Source organism: Bubalus bubalis, chromosome 16 (genome assembly GCF_019923935.1).
Source record: "Bubalus bubalis isolate 160015118507 breed Murrah chromosome 16, NDDB_SH_1, whole genome shotgun sequence".
NCBI lineage: Eukaryota > Metazoa > Chordata > Mammalia > Artiodactyla > Bovidae > Bubalus > Bubalus bubalis.
The window spans coordinates 61,049,627-61,065,605 of NC_059172.1; positions in this window are offsets into that span (position 1 = coordinate 61,049,627).

Sequence of the window (15,979 nt, forward strand, 5' to 3'; positions counted from 1 at the left end):
TAGTTCGCTGATTCCTAGAATGTCGATGTTCACTCTTGCCATCTCTTGTTTGACCACTTTCAATTTGCCTTGATTCATGGACCTAATATTCCAGGTTCCTATACCATATTGCTCTTTACAAATCAGACCTTGCTTCTATCACCAGTCACATCCACAACTGGGTATTGTTTTTGCTTTGGCTCCATTCCTTTATTCTTTCTGGAGTCATTTCTCCACTGATCTCCACTGATAGCATATTGGGCACCTACTGACCTGGGGAGTTCCTCTTTCAGTATCCTATCATTTTGCCTTTTCATACTGCTCATGGGGTTCTCAAGGCAAGAATACTGAAGTGGTTTGCCATTCCCTTCTCCAGTGGACCACATTCTGTCAGATGTCTCCACCATGACCCGCCCATCTTGGGTGGCACCACAAGGCATGGCTTAGTTTCATTGAGTTAGACAAGGCTATGGTCCGTGTGATCAGACCGGCTAGTTTTCTGTGATTATGGTTTCAGCGTGTCTGCCCTCTGATGCCCTCTCACAACACCTACCGTCTTACTTGGGTTTCTCTTACCTTGGACATGGGGTATCTCTTCACGGCTGCTCCAGCAAAGCGCAGCCGCTGCTCCTTACCTTGGACGGGGGGTATCTTCTCATGGCCGCCCCTCCTGACCTTGAACGTGGAGTAGCTCCTCTCGGCCCTCCTGCGCCCACGCAGCCGCCGCTCCTTGGACGTGGGGTTGCTCCTCTCGGCAGCCGCCCCTGACCTCAGGTGTGGGGTAGCTCCTCTTGGCCACGCTTCTGTGTGGTCTGTCACAGCCCGGGCACTTCTATGTGGTACCAAGGGAACATTTCATGCAAAGATGGGCTTGATAAAGGACAGAAATAGTATGGACCTAACAAAATCAGAAGATATTAAGAGATGGCAAGAATACACAGAAGAACTGTACAAAAAAGATCTTCATGACCCAGATAATCATGATGGTGTGATCACTCACCTAGAGCCAGACATCCTGGAATGTGAAGTCAAGTGGGCCTTAGGAAGCATCACTATGAACAAAGCTAGTGGAGGTGATGGAATTACAGTTGAGCTAGTTCAAATCCTGAAAGATGATGTTGTGAACATGCTGCACTCAATATGCCAGCAAATTTGGAAAACTCAGCAAGTGGCCACAGGACTGGAAAAGGTCAGTTTTCGTTCCAATCCCAAAGAAAAGCAATGTCAAAGAATGCTCAAATTACCACACAATTGCATTCATCTCACACGCTAGTAAAGTAATGCTCAAAATTCTCCAAGCCAGGCTTCAGCAATACGTGAACCGTGAACTTCCAGATGTTCAAGCTGGTTTTAGAAAAGGCAGTGGAACAAGAGATCAAATTGGCAACATCTGCTGGGTCATGGAAAAAGCAAGAGAGTTCCAGAAAAACATCTATTTCTGCTTTATTGACTATGCCAAAGCCTTTGACTGTGTGGATAACAATAAACTGGAAAATTCTGAAAGAGATGGGAATACCAGACCACTTGACCTGCCTCTTGAGAAACCTATATGCAGGTCAGGAAGCAACATGGACATGGAACAACAGACTGGTTCCAAATAGGAAAAGGAGTACGTCAAGGCTGTATATTGTCACCCTGCTTATTTAACTTATATGCAGAGTACATCATGAGAAATGCTGGACTGGAAGAAACACAAGCTGGAATCAAGTTTGCTGGGAGAAATATCAATGACCTCAGATATGCAGATGACACCACCCTTATGGCAGAAAGTGAAGAGGAACTCAAAAGCCTCTTGAGGAAAGTGAGAGTGAAAAAGTTGGCCTAAAGCTCAACATTCAGAAAATGAAGGTCATGGCATCTGGTCCCATCATGTCATGGGAAATATATGGGGAAACAGTGGAAACAGTGGCTGGCTTTATTTTTTGGGGGGGCTCCAAAATCACTGCAGATGGTGACTGCAGCCATGAAATTAAAAGACGCTTGCTCCTTGGAAGGAAAGTTATAACCAACCTAGATAGCATATTCAAAAGCAGAGACATCACTTTGCCAACAAAGGTCCATCTAGTCAAGGCTATGGTTTTTCCAGTGGTTATGTATGGATGTGAGAGTTGGACTGTGAAGAAAGCTAAGTGCCGAAGAATTGATGCTTTTGAACTGTGGTGTTGGAGAAGACTCTTGAGAGTCCCTTGGACTGCAAGAGATCCAACCAGTCCATTCTAAAGGAGACCGTCCTGGGTGTTCTTTGGAAGGACTGATGCTGAAGCTGAAACTCCAATACTTAGGCCACTTCATGCGAAGAGTTGACTCATTGGAAAAGACCCTGATGCTGGGAGGGATTGGGGGCAGGAGGAGAAGGGGACGACAGAGGATGAGATGGCAGGACGGCATCACCGACTCGATGGACATGAGTCTGGGTAAACTCCAGGAGTTGGTGATGGACAGGGAGGCCTGGCGTGCTGCACTTCATGGGGTCGCAAAGAGTCAGACATGACTGAGCGACTGAACTGAACTGAACTGAACTGTAGATGAAATAAAATTTAAAAGTCAGGGCCCTGTACTAGTCACACTTCAAGTGTGACATGTAGCTACTGTGTGTGTGCGCGTGCACAGTTGTGGCCAACTCTTTGCAACCCCATGGACTACAGCCAGCCAGGCTCCTCTGCTTGAGTGGGATTTTCCAGGCAAGAATACTGAAGTGGGTTGCCATGCCCTCCTCCAGGGGATCTTCCAAACCCACGGGTCAAACCTGCATCTCTTGCATCTCCTGCATTGGCAGGTGGGTTCTTTACCACTAACACCATCTGGGAAGCCCCTCGTGCATTATGTAATAGGATATTTAGCAGTGTCCCTGACCTCTCTGCTCATTAGATGCCTGTAGTACCCATTCCCTAATTGTGACAAATAAAAATGTCTCCACGTATTGTCAAATGTCTCCTGGGGGACAAAATTGTCCCTGGGGAGAGTCACTGGCATATCCTTTTGCCAACACCACATGACTTGAAATTACATAGTATAAGGTCTCCAATTTGTTATTCTTTTTCAAGACTGTATTAGTTATTCTATCTCCTCCATGTTTCTATATAGGCATAACTCAGAGATATGTGGCTTTAGTTCCAGACCACTGCAACAAAGTGACTATCATAATAAAGAAAGTCACATGAATTTTTTGGTTTCCCAGGGCACATGCAAACTTTGTTTGCACTATACTATAGACCATTAAGTGTGCAGTAGCATTATTTCTAAAAAAAAAAGTATACATATTAATTTTAAAATTCTTAATTGCTAAAAAAAATTGGTAACCATCATCTCAATTTTCAGTTAGTAGTAATCTTTTTGCAATAGTAACATTAGAGATCACATAACAAATATAATAATAATGAAAAACTTTGCACTATTGTGAGAATTACCCGGATGTGACACAGAGACATGAAGGGAGCCAACGCTGTTGGAAAAATGGCATCAATAGATTTGCTGGATGCAGGGTTGCCACAGATTCAACTTATAAAAACACAGTATTTGCAAAGCACAATAAAGGTAAGAGCAATAAAATAAGGTATGCTTGTGCAAGTTTTAGAATCAGCTTATCAATTTCCACCAAAAAATACCTCCAGAGATTTTGATGAAATTATGTTGAATCCATAGATGAATTTGAAAAGAATATAACAATTACTGAATCTTTCTATCTGTCTTAGCTTAGGCTGACTTTATTATTTCATGATATAATAAAAATATCATGGACTTGGTGACTTAGAGGTTTATTTCTCATAACTCTAGAGGCTGTGAAATCCAAGATCAAAGTGATTTATTCCTGGCGCTCACTTTCTGCATTGCATATAACCACTGTCTCATGTCATTATATAGCCCTTATTACAGACGGAGTGGTTTAAACAACAGAAATTTATTTTCTTCTATTTTTGTAATCTGTAAGTGCAGTATCAAGGTATGCCTAGTTTGTTTCTCCTAAGGCCTCACTCCTTGGTCTGTAGATTGCCTCCTTCTTACTCTGTTCTCACATGACCCTTTCTCTGTACACACACGCCATTGGTGTCTCCTCCTCTTCTTATGAGGATACCAGTCATAGGATTAGGGCTCCACTCTTATGACCTCATTTAATTATTTCCTTCCATGCCCTATCTTCAAATACAGTCACACTACAGATTAGAGCCTCAATGTGTAAATTTGAGGGGAACACAATTCATGAGGGTTATCAAATTTCCAACGTATGCTTCCTTTTTTTCAAACAAATTAATTAATTGGAGGCTAATTACTTTACAAAATTGTTTTGGTTTTTTGCCATACATCGACATGAATCAGCCACGGGTATACATGTGTTCCCCCATCCTGAACCCCCCTCTTACCTCCCTCCCCACCCCTTCCCTCTGGGTTGTCCCAGAGCACCAGCTTTGAGTGCCCTGCTTCATGTATCGAACTTGCACTGGTTATCTATTTACCTATGGTAATATACATGTTTCAATGCTAATCTCTCATATCGTCCCGCCCTCGTCTTCTCCCACATAGTCCAAAAGTCTGTTCTTTACATCTGTGTCTGTTTTGCTGTCCTGCATATAGGGTCGTCATTACCATCTTTCTAAATTCCATATATACGTGTTAATATACTGTATTGGTGTTTTTCTTTCTGGCTTACTTCACTCTGTATAATAGGCTCCAGTTTCGTCCACCTCATTAGAACTGACTCAAACGTGTTATTTTTTATAGCTGACTAATATTCCATTGTGTATATGTACCACAACTTCCTTATCCATTCGTCTGCCAATGTACATCCAGGTTGCTTCCATGTCTTAGCCATTGTAAACAGTGCTGCAATGAACATTGGGGTACATGTGTCTCTTTCAGTCTGGTTTCCTTGGTGTGTATGCCCAGCAGTGGGACTGCTGGGTCATATGGCAGTTCCAAATTGATGCTTTTGAACCATGGTGTTAGAGAAGACTCTTGAGAGTTCCTTGGACTGCAAGGAGATCAAACCAGTCAATCCTAAAGGAAATCAGTCCTGAATATTCATTGGAAGGAATGATGCTGAAGCTGAAACTCCAATACTTTGGCCACCTGATGTGGAGAACTGACTCACTGGAAAAGACCCTGATGCTGGGAAAGATTGAGGGCAGGAGAAGAAGGGGATGACAGAGGATGAGATGGTTGGACAGCATTATTGACTCAATGGACGTGAGTTTGAGCAAGCTTTGGGAGTTGCTGATGGACAGGGAAGCCTGGTGTGCTGCAATCCATGGGGTTGCAAAGAGTTGGACACGACTGAGCAACAGAACTGAACTGAACTGATGGCAGTTCTAGCTCCAGTTTTTTAAGGAATCTCCACACTTCTCCCCATTGTGGCTATACTGGTTTGCATTCCCACCAACAGTGTAACAGGGTTCCCTTTTCTCCACAACCTCTCCAGCACTTATTGTCTGTAGACTCTTTGATGGCCGCCATTCTAATCAGCCTGAGATGGTACCTCATTGTGGTTTTGATTTGCATTTCTCTGGTAATGAGTTATGTTGAGCATCTTTTCATGTGTTTGTTAACCATCTGTATGTCTTCTTTGGAGAAATGTCTGTTTAGTTCTTTGGCCCACTTTTTGATTGGGTCATTTATTTTTCTGGTATTGAGCTGCATGAGCTACTTGTATATTAATTGGAGATTAGTTCATTGGAGCTGCTTGGAGATTAATTCTTTATCAGTTGTTTCATCTGCTATTATTTTGGAGAAGGCAATGGCACCCCACTCCAGTACTCTTGCCTGGAAAATCCCATGGACGGAGCAGCCTGGTAGGCTGCAGTCCATGGGGTCGCTAAGAGTCGGACACGACTGAGCGACTTCGCTTTCACTTTTCACTTTCATGCATTGGAGAAGGAAATGGCAACCCACTCCAGTGTTCTTGCCTGGAGAATCCTAGGGATGGGGGAGCCTGGTAGGCTGCCGTCTATGGGGTCGCACAGAGTCGGACACAACTGAAGTGACCTAGCAGCAGCAGCAGCTATTATTTTCTCCCATTCTCATGACTGCCTTTACACCTTGCTTATAGTTTCCTTCATTATGCAAAAGCTTAAGTTTAATTAGGTCCCATTTATTTATTTTTGTCTTTATTTCCATTACCCTGGGAGGTGGGTCATAGAGGATCTTGCTGTGATTTTTGTCAAAGAGTGTTCTGCCTATATTTTCCTCTAAGAGTTTCTTATCTTACATTTAGATCTTTAATCCATTTTGAGTTTATTTTTGTATATGGTGTTATAAAGTGTTCTAGTTTCATTCTTTTATTGGTGGTTGGCCAGTTTTCTCCATTGTATATTTTTGCCTCCTTTGTCAAAGATAGAGTGTCTTTAGGTTTGTGGATTTATCTATGGACTTTCTATTTTGTTCCATTGATCTATATTTCTGTCTTTGTGCCAGTACCATGCTGTCTTGATAATTATAACTTTGTAGTATAGTCTGTAGTCATGTGGGTTGATTCCTCCAGTTCCATTCTTTTTTTCTCAAGATTGCTTTGGCTATTCGAGGTTTTTTGTGTTTCCATACAAACTGTGAAAATAGTCGTTCTAGTTCTGTGAAAAATACCATTGGTAGCTTGATAGGGATTGCATTGAATCTATAGACTGCTTTGGGTGGTATATTCATTTTCACTATATTGATTCTTCCAATCCACAAACATGGTATATTTTTCCATATAATTGTGTCATCTTTGATTTCTTTCATCAGTGTTTTATAGTTTTCTATATATAGGTTTTTTGTTTCTTTAGGTAAATTTATTCCTAAGTATTTTATTCTTTTCATTGCAATGGTGAATTGGATTGTTTCCTTAATTTCTCTTTCTGTTTTCTCATTGCTAGTGTATAGGAATGCAAGGGATTTCTGTGTCAATTTTATATCCTGCAACTTTACTATATCATTGATTAGCTCTAGTAATTTTCTGGTGGTGTCTTTGGGGTTTTCTTTCTAGATAAAGATCATGTCATCTGAAAACAGTGAGAGTTTTACTTCTTCTTTTCCAATCTGAATTCCTTTTATTTTTTTCTTCTCTGATTGCTGTGGCTAGGACTTCCAAAACTATGTTTAATAGTAGTGGTGAGCATGGGCACCCTTGTCTTGTTCTTGATTTTAGAGGAAATGCTTTCAATTTTTCACAATTGAGGATAAATGTTTGCTGTGGGTTTCTCATATATGGCTTTTATTATGTTGAGGTATGTTCGTTCTATGCCTGGTTTCAATGAGCCAGAGTTTTGGCTTCGCTATTTTCTTTCTTTTGTCTGTTTTCTATTTCATTGTCTTATCCTCTTATCTTTATTATTTCCTTCCTTACACTTACTTTGAGTTTATTTTGCTCTTCTTTTTTGACTGTCTCACAGTTTTATAGTGGAACATTAGGTCATTGATTTAAGACCTTTTTCCTTTTTCTAACATGAGCATTTAAAACCATACATTTCCTCTTGGCACCGTATAAATGGCATCGTACAAATTTTGATAGACTGTGGATTTACTATTTTTAAGTTTTAAATATTTTCTAATTTCTCTTGTGATTTATTTCTTGAGCCATGTATCATTTAAAATGAGTTGCTGTATTAAAAAATAAATAAAAATAAAAAATAAATAAAATGTTGCTGGTTTAAAATTTTTGGATGTTTTCTAAATTTTTTACTGCTTATGATTTCTAGTTCTTGTTTTGGTCAAAGATCACACCTTATATGATTATAATAATTTCATTTTGAGAGTTTTTTTAATGCATAGCATATGATTTACTGTTGTGAAAGCACCTCTAGAAAGGAATGTGTATTCTCTGGTTGGATGTAGCATTCTATGAACATCAATTAGATCAAGGTGGTTGACAGTATGTTCAGATTATATTTTTGCTGATTTTTTGGGGGGAGTCTCTTGTTCTACCTCTTCCTATAAGATGTTAAAATCTCCTACCACTATTGTAGAATTGTATGTTCCTCCACCCTTTTGTTCTTTCAATTTTTGTTTCATGTATTTCTGAAGCTCTGTTATTAGGCACATACCCATTTATGATTATTATATGTTTCCCTGATGACTCAGATGGTAAAGAATCTGCCTACAATGCAGGAAAACTGGGTTCAATCCCTGGGTTGGGAAGATCCTCTGGAGAAGGGAATGGCTACCCACCCTGGTATGCTTGCCTGGAGAATTCCATGGACTGAGGAGCCTGGCAGGTTACAGTCCAGGGGTGGCAGAGAGTCAGACACGACTGAGCGACTCACACTTTCACTTTCACAGCTTCCTGATTAGTTTGATGCTTTCTCCAGTATAAAATGACCCTCTGTGTCATAAGATCTATTTTGTCCAATATTAATAGCCACTCTAGCCTTCCTATGGTTATGTTGCAGGATGTCTTTCATCATTTTGAGCTGCTATGATAGAATACCATAGACTAGGTGGCTTATAAACAATAGAAACCTATTTCTCAGTTTTAAAGGATCAATGTCCAGATCAGGGTGCCAACATGGTCAAGCTTTGGTGAAGGCCCTCTTCTGGGTGGCAGACTACTTGTATCCTTATATAGTTGAAAGAGGACTAGAGAGTGCTCTACAGCCTCTTTTATAAGGGCACTAATTTCATTCATGACAGTGCTACCCTCATGACTTAATTACTTTCCCAGAGGTCCCACTTCCCAATACCATTACACTGGGGGTTAACAGCATATGAATTTTAAAGGGGACAAAAACATTTAGCCCATTGCACATGGTATATTGGTATATCTCTTCTTTTTCCATCCATTTACATATGTTTTTATATTTAAAGTACATCTCTTGTGTAAAGCTTAGTTGGGTCTTGCTTTTAATTACATTTTGTTAATTTATGTCTTTGATTGTTATGTTTGCTCCATTAACATTTTAAGTAATTATTGATTCAGTTGGATTTAGGTCTCCCATTTTATGACTTGCTTTCTATATTTGTCTCATTTATTGTTCCTCCTTTTCTGCCTTCTTTTTCAGTTTTTTACTTTTAAAACTCCTGTTTAAGATACCTGTTGGCTTTTTGAGCTACCAGGGACATATAAGAATGTTCAAACCATCAGACAATTGCACTCATCTCCATGCTAGTAAGGTCATGCTTAAAATTTTGCATTCTAGGCTTCAGTGTTACATGAACCAAGAGCTTCCAGGTATTAAAGCTGGGTTTAGAAAAGGCAGAGGAACCAGAGATCAAATTGCAAGCATTTGTTGGATCATAGAGGAAGCAAGGGAACTCAAGAAAAACATCTACCTGTTTCATTGACTATGCTAAAGCCTTTGATTGCATGGATCATAACAAACTGTGGAAAGCTCTTAAAGAGATGAAAATACCAGACCATCTCACCTGTCTCCTGAGAAACCTGCATGAGGGTCAAGATGCAGCAGTTAGAACCCTGTATAGAACAACTGATTGGTTTAGGATTGATAAAGGAGTATGACAGGGCTGTCTGTTGTCTTCCTGTTTATTTAACCTGTACACTGAACACATCATGAGAAATGCCAGGCTGGATGAGTTACAAACTGGAATCAAGATAGGTGGGAGAAACATCAACAACCTCAGATATTAGATGATACCACTCTAGTGGCAGAAAGTGAAGTGGAACTAAAAAACCTCTTGATGAGGGTGAAAGAGGAGAGTGAAAAAAAAAAGCAAAAAAAAAAAAAAAAAAAAAAGCTAAGATCCCAGCATCCGGCCTCATTCTTGCAGAGTTGATCTAGAAACCTAGAAACCAACTTGAAGAGTTGGAGAACTCAGGTTTATTACACCGGTGGGCCCAGAGGCATAACACTTCCATCTCTGAGCCCGGAACAAAGGAGTTAGAGTTTTAATAGACAGTGCATGATCCCAGACTTTAGTGGGCAGTGTTGACTGTTAATACGCTAGTTCAAACTAGGGGTTTCATGCAGGTGGGAACAGCGGGTTAGGAGAGAGCAGAGGGGATGCCTGACCTTTACACAAATAAACATTGTTAAGCAGGATTACAGGGGCTGGGTAATTGACAAGGGTGAGTGAGGTAAGGTTCAGCTCCTAGTATTGTTGTAAGTTTGTTTCCCCCAAAACTATGGAACTTACATGACTTTGCAAGGAGTTAGCTTAGTTGCAGAAGCAGAAGGAGCATGAGGTTATTTCTAGTGGGTGCAAGTTTTTTATTCCTCTTCACCACTACTTCATAGCAAATAGAAGGGGAAACAGTGGAAGCAGTGACAGATTTCCTCTTCTTGGGCTCTGAAATCACTGTGGATGGTGACTGCAGCCATAAAATCAGAAGACGATTGCTTCTTGGCAGGAAAGCTGTGACAAATCTAGACAGTGTGTTGAAAAGCAGAGACATCACTCTGCCGACAAAGGCCCGTGTAGTCAAGGCTATGGTCTTCCCAGTTGTCACGTACGGTTGTGAGAGCTGGACCATAAAGAAGGCAGAGCACCAAAGAACTGATGCCTTTGAAATGTGGTGCTGGAGAAGACTCCTAAAAGTCCCTTGGACAACAAGATCAAACCAGTCAATCTTAAAGGAAATCTTCCCTGAATACTCATTGGAAGGACTGATGCTGAAGCTGAAGCTCCAGCATTTTGGTCTCCTGATTTGAACAGCCAACTCACTGGAAAAGTCCCTGATGCTGGGAAAGACTGAGGGCAGAAGAGGGCATCAGAGGATGAGATGGCTGGATGGTATCACCAATGCAGTGGACATGAGCTTGAGCAAACTCCGGGAGATGGTGAGGGCAGGGAGGCCTGGCATGCTGCAGTCCATGGGGTCACAGAGTGGTACATGACTGAGCAACTGAATTACAATTGACATTTTAGCTATGCCTTTTAATTAATTTTCTTAGTGATTGCACTAGGGATTAAAATATCCATTCTTAAATTTCCACAGTCCACTTTTAGAGTTAGGACTGTTTCTTCCCATGAAATGTAGTAACTTTGTAATCACTTAGTTCAATTTATTAGCTCCTGTTATTGTCATATGTATTCCATCTACACATATTATATACACTATAATAAAATATTATACTTTTTCCTTTACATAAATATGTAGCATGTTATAAAGCCAATTCAATTACTCTTTTATTTCAAATACTGAATGTTTTAAATTCTAAATTTTTCATTTTGGTCTTGTTTATATTTTGTTATCTGTTGGGGTTTTCTAATTTTTTATTTATTATGTTTGTTTTCCTTTACTTCATTGAACATTTATCTGATAATTCTAACATCTTGATCTGAACTGACTGTCTTTTGGGAATGGGTCACATTTTCCTGGTTCTTTATATATCTGGTACTTTTTAATTGTATGCTACACATTGTTATATTGTTCAGACTAGATTCTGTTATATTTAAAAGGAAGAAAAGATGTGTATGTGTTAACATGTTTGTTTTAGCAGTGAAATTGATTTGGTTATATTCAAACTTTAAACTATTTCTTCTAGGGTGGGTAACAGCTCAAAGCTCAGCTGATTTTTTTTTTTTTTTTTTTTTTTTTTGTCCTTTTTGAGGCGCTTAGTGTCTATGGGAGAAGAGTCAGCCAGAGACCTGGGCAGAATCTACACAAAAACCCAAGAATACTCTACTTTTCTCCTTCTCACAATTCCCTTTCTCGCTTTTGAGTGGCTGTATTTAAATATCCCAAGCTCTAGTTTATGGTTCATCAGGCCAGAAATCTGATTGGTTTTCTGTAAGTGCTTCAACCACCCTGTGTCATGCTGAAATTATAGCCTGTTGTTAGGATAATGCTGCCTAATGGGGCACACACCCTTTCTCAGAACTTTCTTTCACGTTTTGATTCCCTTTTAAGACCTATATTTAATGCTCAGATCCTTCAAGTGGTTGTTTTTTGTCCAGAGTTTAGAGTTGTTATCTGTTGGAGGGTAGGTTTGTTAAGATTTTATTCCTCTGTGTCAAAAGCAGTACTCTTGATTGCTACACTTTCATTTACGTTTATTTGAAAAGTCTAGGACTTCCCTAGTGGTTCAGTGCTTAAGAATCCATCTGCCAATGCAAGAGACACAGGTTGGATCTCTGGTCCAGGAAGATCCCACGTGCCATAGGGCAACTAAGTCATGAGGCACAACTCCAGAGACCGTGTTCCTAAAGCCTAGAGTCTGTTCTCCCTAACGACGGAAGCGACCACAGTGAGAGCTGATGCCCTGCAACTGGAGAGAGGCCCCGGCTCACTGCAACCAGAGAAAGCCTGCAGGCAGCAAAGAGGATCCAGTGCAGCCAAAAAAAAAAGTCAACTCTCTATCAGTAATACAGAAGGAAAGTATCACTTGCTGTGAACTGAATATAATCATAAAATAATGATTCATTATTATGAATTTTCAAACCTGAAAGTAAAAATAGATAAGAACTATAATAAGTAAAAATTTAAAATATAAATTCTTTGGTGAGAAAAATAAAACTACTTTTAATGTCATTTGTAAAAGAGACAATAGCTCTAGTAGGTTAGTTTAAGATAAAGATATCTTATCCTTGAATGGTTCAGTTTTTTAGATTTTACCAATAGAGATTCCCAACGAACACGTGAACGAGAATGGAAAAGGCATAAGATGTACCATAGTTTTTCTAGCATGACTAAATACAGCTAACCAAGAAAGGAAACACAAATGTCACTCTAACAAACTTCTGCTTCAGGAAATCTCTAGAATCTGCTCTGATTGTGCAGACTTACTCGGTAATGTCTGCAGGCGAATGGAGTAGGGGCTCTTTACCCTATCTAGTTTGAACAATGCATATTTAGCATTTGTAAAAATAAAAACTTTTTCAAGTGTCAGTTCATGTCACAGTATTTTCATGTTCATCAGATGAGCTCAGAAACAAATCACAGCGTTGGTTTGCCCTCTGCCCATTCTCCTTGACTTGCCATCAAAATAACGATTTAGCATAAAATAAGTTACTAGGATCACTGCTCATCTTTTCATGAAGTTGAGGGAACAAAAATTGAGAATCCTCTTCTTCAAATAACAAGACTGACGATTTTATCTTTAATTTTGCCTGCATGGGCGGGCTCTCTACTTCTGGCACACTAGCCTAGTTACCCCCTGGCATGTGGGATCTTAGTTCTCTGACGAGGGACTGAACTTGCATCCCCTGCCCTGGAAGGCAGATTCTTAACCTGAGGACCACTAAAGTCCCAACATGACTAACAATTTTAAGTGGAAATACTTTCCCAAAGCTTTTTACTCCTTGGTACAAGAGCTCCTTGATTTGCAGAGATCACCTCTCTAATCTGGTGGCCCCAGGAAGACAATACGTGAACTCCCTGAAGCCACTGATACCCATTCTATAGTGCTGCAGTTCCTCACAAAAACGGCTGGGTTCCAGTCTATTCAGCACCCTGTTCCTTTGGTTTTAAGCTGCTTGCTAGGGATTACTCTGGAGAAGTGTTAGAGACAATAAGTACAACAAATAATTGTTTCAGAGCCTCCAGTGTTCTCACCTTTGCCTCCTCAGGTCTGAAATTCTAAACTTTCCTCTCCAATGGGAGCTGAAAAGTGTTAGTTGCTCACTTGTGTCCGACTCTTTGCTACCCTATGAACTGTAGCCCTCCAAGCCTCCTCAGTCCATGGGATTCTCCAGGCAAGAATACTGGAACAGGTTGTCATGCCCTCCTCCAGGGGATTTTCCTGACGCAGGGATCAAACCCAGGTCTTCTGCATTGCAGGCAGATTCCTTACTGCCTGAGCCACCAGTGAACCCCTGGGGCTGAAAGCCCCATTTAATTTCTGCCCTTAGCTTTTACCCCTGAGGCAGAGACCATTTATTTATCCACCCTCTCCCCAACTCCACAATGTCTCCATCTCTTCAGGGCTGGCCTTGAGGCCATCTAGCCCTTGCCAATAAAGGTTAGCTTACAAAAGTGAAAGAGTTACAGCCCCTTAAGGGCATGGGACTCCAGGCAGGGAATTCACTCACTCTAGGCTACCCTCCGGAGAAAGCGATGGCACCCTACTCCAGTACTCTTGCCTGGAAAATCCCATGGACAGAGGAGCCTGGTGGGCTGCAGTCCATGGGGTTGCTAAGAGTCGGACACGACTGAACGACTTCACTTGCACTTTTCACTTTCATGCATTGGAGAAGGAAATGGCAACCCACTCCAGTGTTCTTGCCTGGAGAATCCCAGGGATGGGGGAGCCCAGTGGGCTGCCATCTATGGGGTCGCACAGAGTCGGACACGACTGAAGTGACTTAGCAGCAGCAGCAGGCTACCCTCTATTCCTTCTAGCTGTGAATGATACACGCTCAGAAATACTTCGGGAAATACTATGGTTAAGATTCCCTAGGATCACTGCTTAAATTCAGGTTAAAATGCTCCATAAATAGATAGAATATATAATTTATCACCCAAACCTATACATTTGAGAAAGGTGGAGCTACTAACAATCATGCTTGGAAAATAGGGTTAAATTAGAATTGCACCAGCAATCTGGGACCTGTGGTCACCCCAACAGCAAATGGTCTTCTGTGTGCCAAGATCCCCATTGTCTTTCTCAACTCAAATAGCACCTCCTCAGAGAAGTCTTTGAAGGCTTTTTGTTCTCTTAATTGTTCATCTTTCGAAGCTAGGGTTTCTCTAAACCAGAATCTTTATATCTCACCTCAGGCTATAGATAGAGAAAGAGATTGCTTAGCTTAAAATCCTGTCTCTACCTTTATTAGTAGAGTCTTTGGGTAAATAAACCTTTCTGTGGTGGTTTACTCACTTGTGAAGCAGGTATTAAAAAAAAACAATCGAACTTACTTGGGAGGATGAAATGAGTAACACACGCAAAGCACTCAGAACATCACCTAGTCCATAGTGCTCAGTAAAGTTAGCTATCACTTCCTTTAAAAATGCCCCCTACTTCAAGAGTCAAGTATCTGATCATTAAAAAAAAAAAGCAAAATTTATATGTCACTTCTGCCTCATCCATTCTTTCCATTCTGATATTTTGAAGAGGAATATTTTTTACTTTAATAGTGATCCTGAGTGAAAAAAAATTAAGTCACCTGGAGCCCAAATTTATATCACAGTACTTGCTGCATTATAGAAGTTTCTATTTGCTTTTCCTGGGTGGTAGCTTTCTGGTTTTTATCCCAAGTCATGTTTTTGTTTTTGAAGCAAGGTCCCAACTATGACACATGTGGACAAAGTAGGTCCCACCTGCATTTTTTTATTTTTAAACTTTACATAATTGTATTAATTTTGCCAAATATCAAAATGAATCCGCCACAGGTATACATGTGTTCCCCATCCTGAACCCTCCTCCCTCCTCCCTCCGCCTGCCATTTCAGTAAACAAAGTATGTAGCGGCCATAAAGCCACCTGTTGTGCCCTGAGGGGAATTTTAGGCAGAGAAAAGATTCTGACCCTCGATAGCACACATGTTGTTGTTCAGTCACTAAGTGGTGTTTGACTTGTGACCCCATGGACTGTAGCACACCAGGCTCCTCACTCCTCCACTATTTCCAGAGTTTGCTCAAATTCATGTCCACTGAGTGAGTTGGTGATACTATCTATCTCAATCTCTGCCGCCCCCTTCTCTTTCTGCCTTCAATCTTTCCTAGCATCATTTCCTGGGGTCTTTCTAATGAGTCGGCTCTTCGCATCAGATGGCCAAACTACTGGTGCTTCAGCTCTAGCACCAGTCCTTCCAAAGAATATTCAGGGTTGATTTCCTTTAGGATTGACTGGTTTGATCTCCTTACAGTCCAAGGGACTCTAAAAGAGTCTTCTACTGCACCACAATTGGAAAGCATCAGTTTTTTGGTGCTCAGTCGTCATGGTCCAACTCTCACATCTGTACATGACTACTGGAAAAACCAAAGCTTTGAATATATGGGCATTTGTCAGCAAAGTGATGTCTCTGCTTTTATAATATAGTCTAGGCTTGTCATAGCTTTCCTTCCAAGGAGCAAGTGTCTTAATTTCATGGCTGTAGTCATGATCCACAATGATTCTGGAGCCCAAGAAAGTAAAATGTCACTGCTTCCACTTTTTCCTCTTCTATTTGCCATGAAGTGATGGGACTGGGTGCCATGA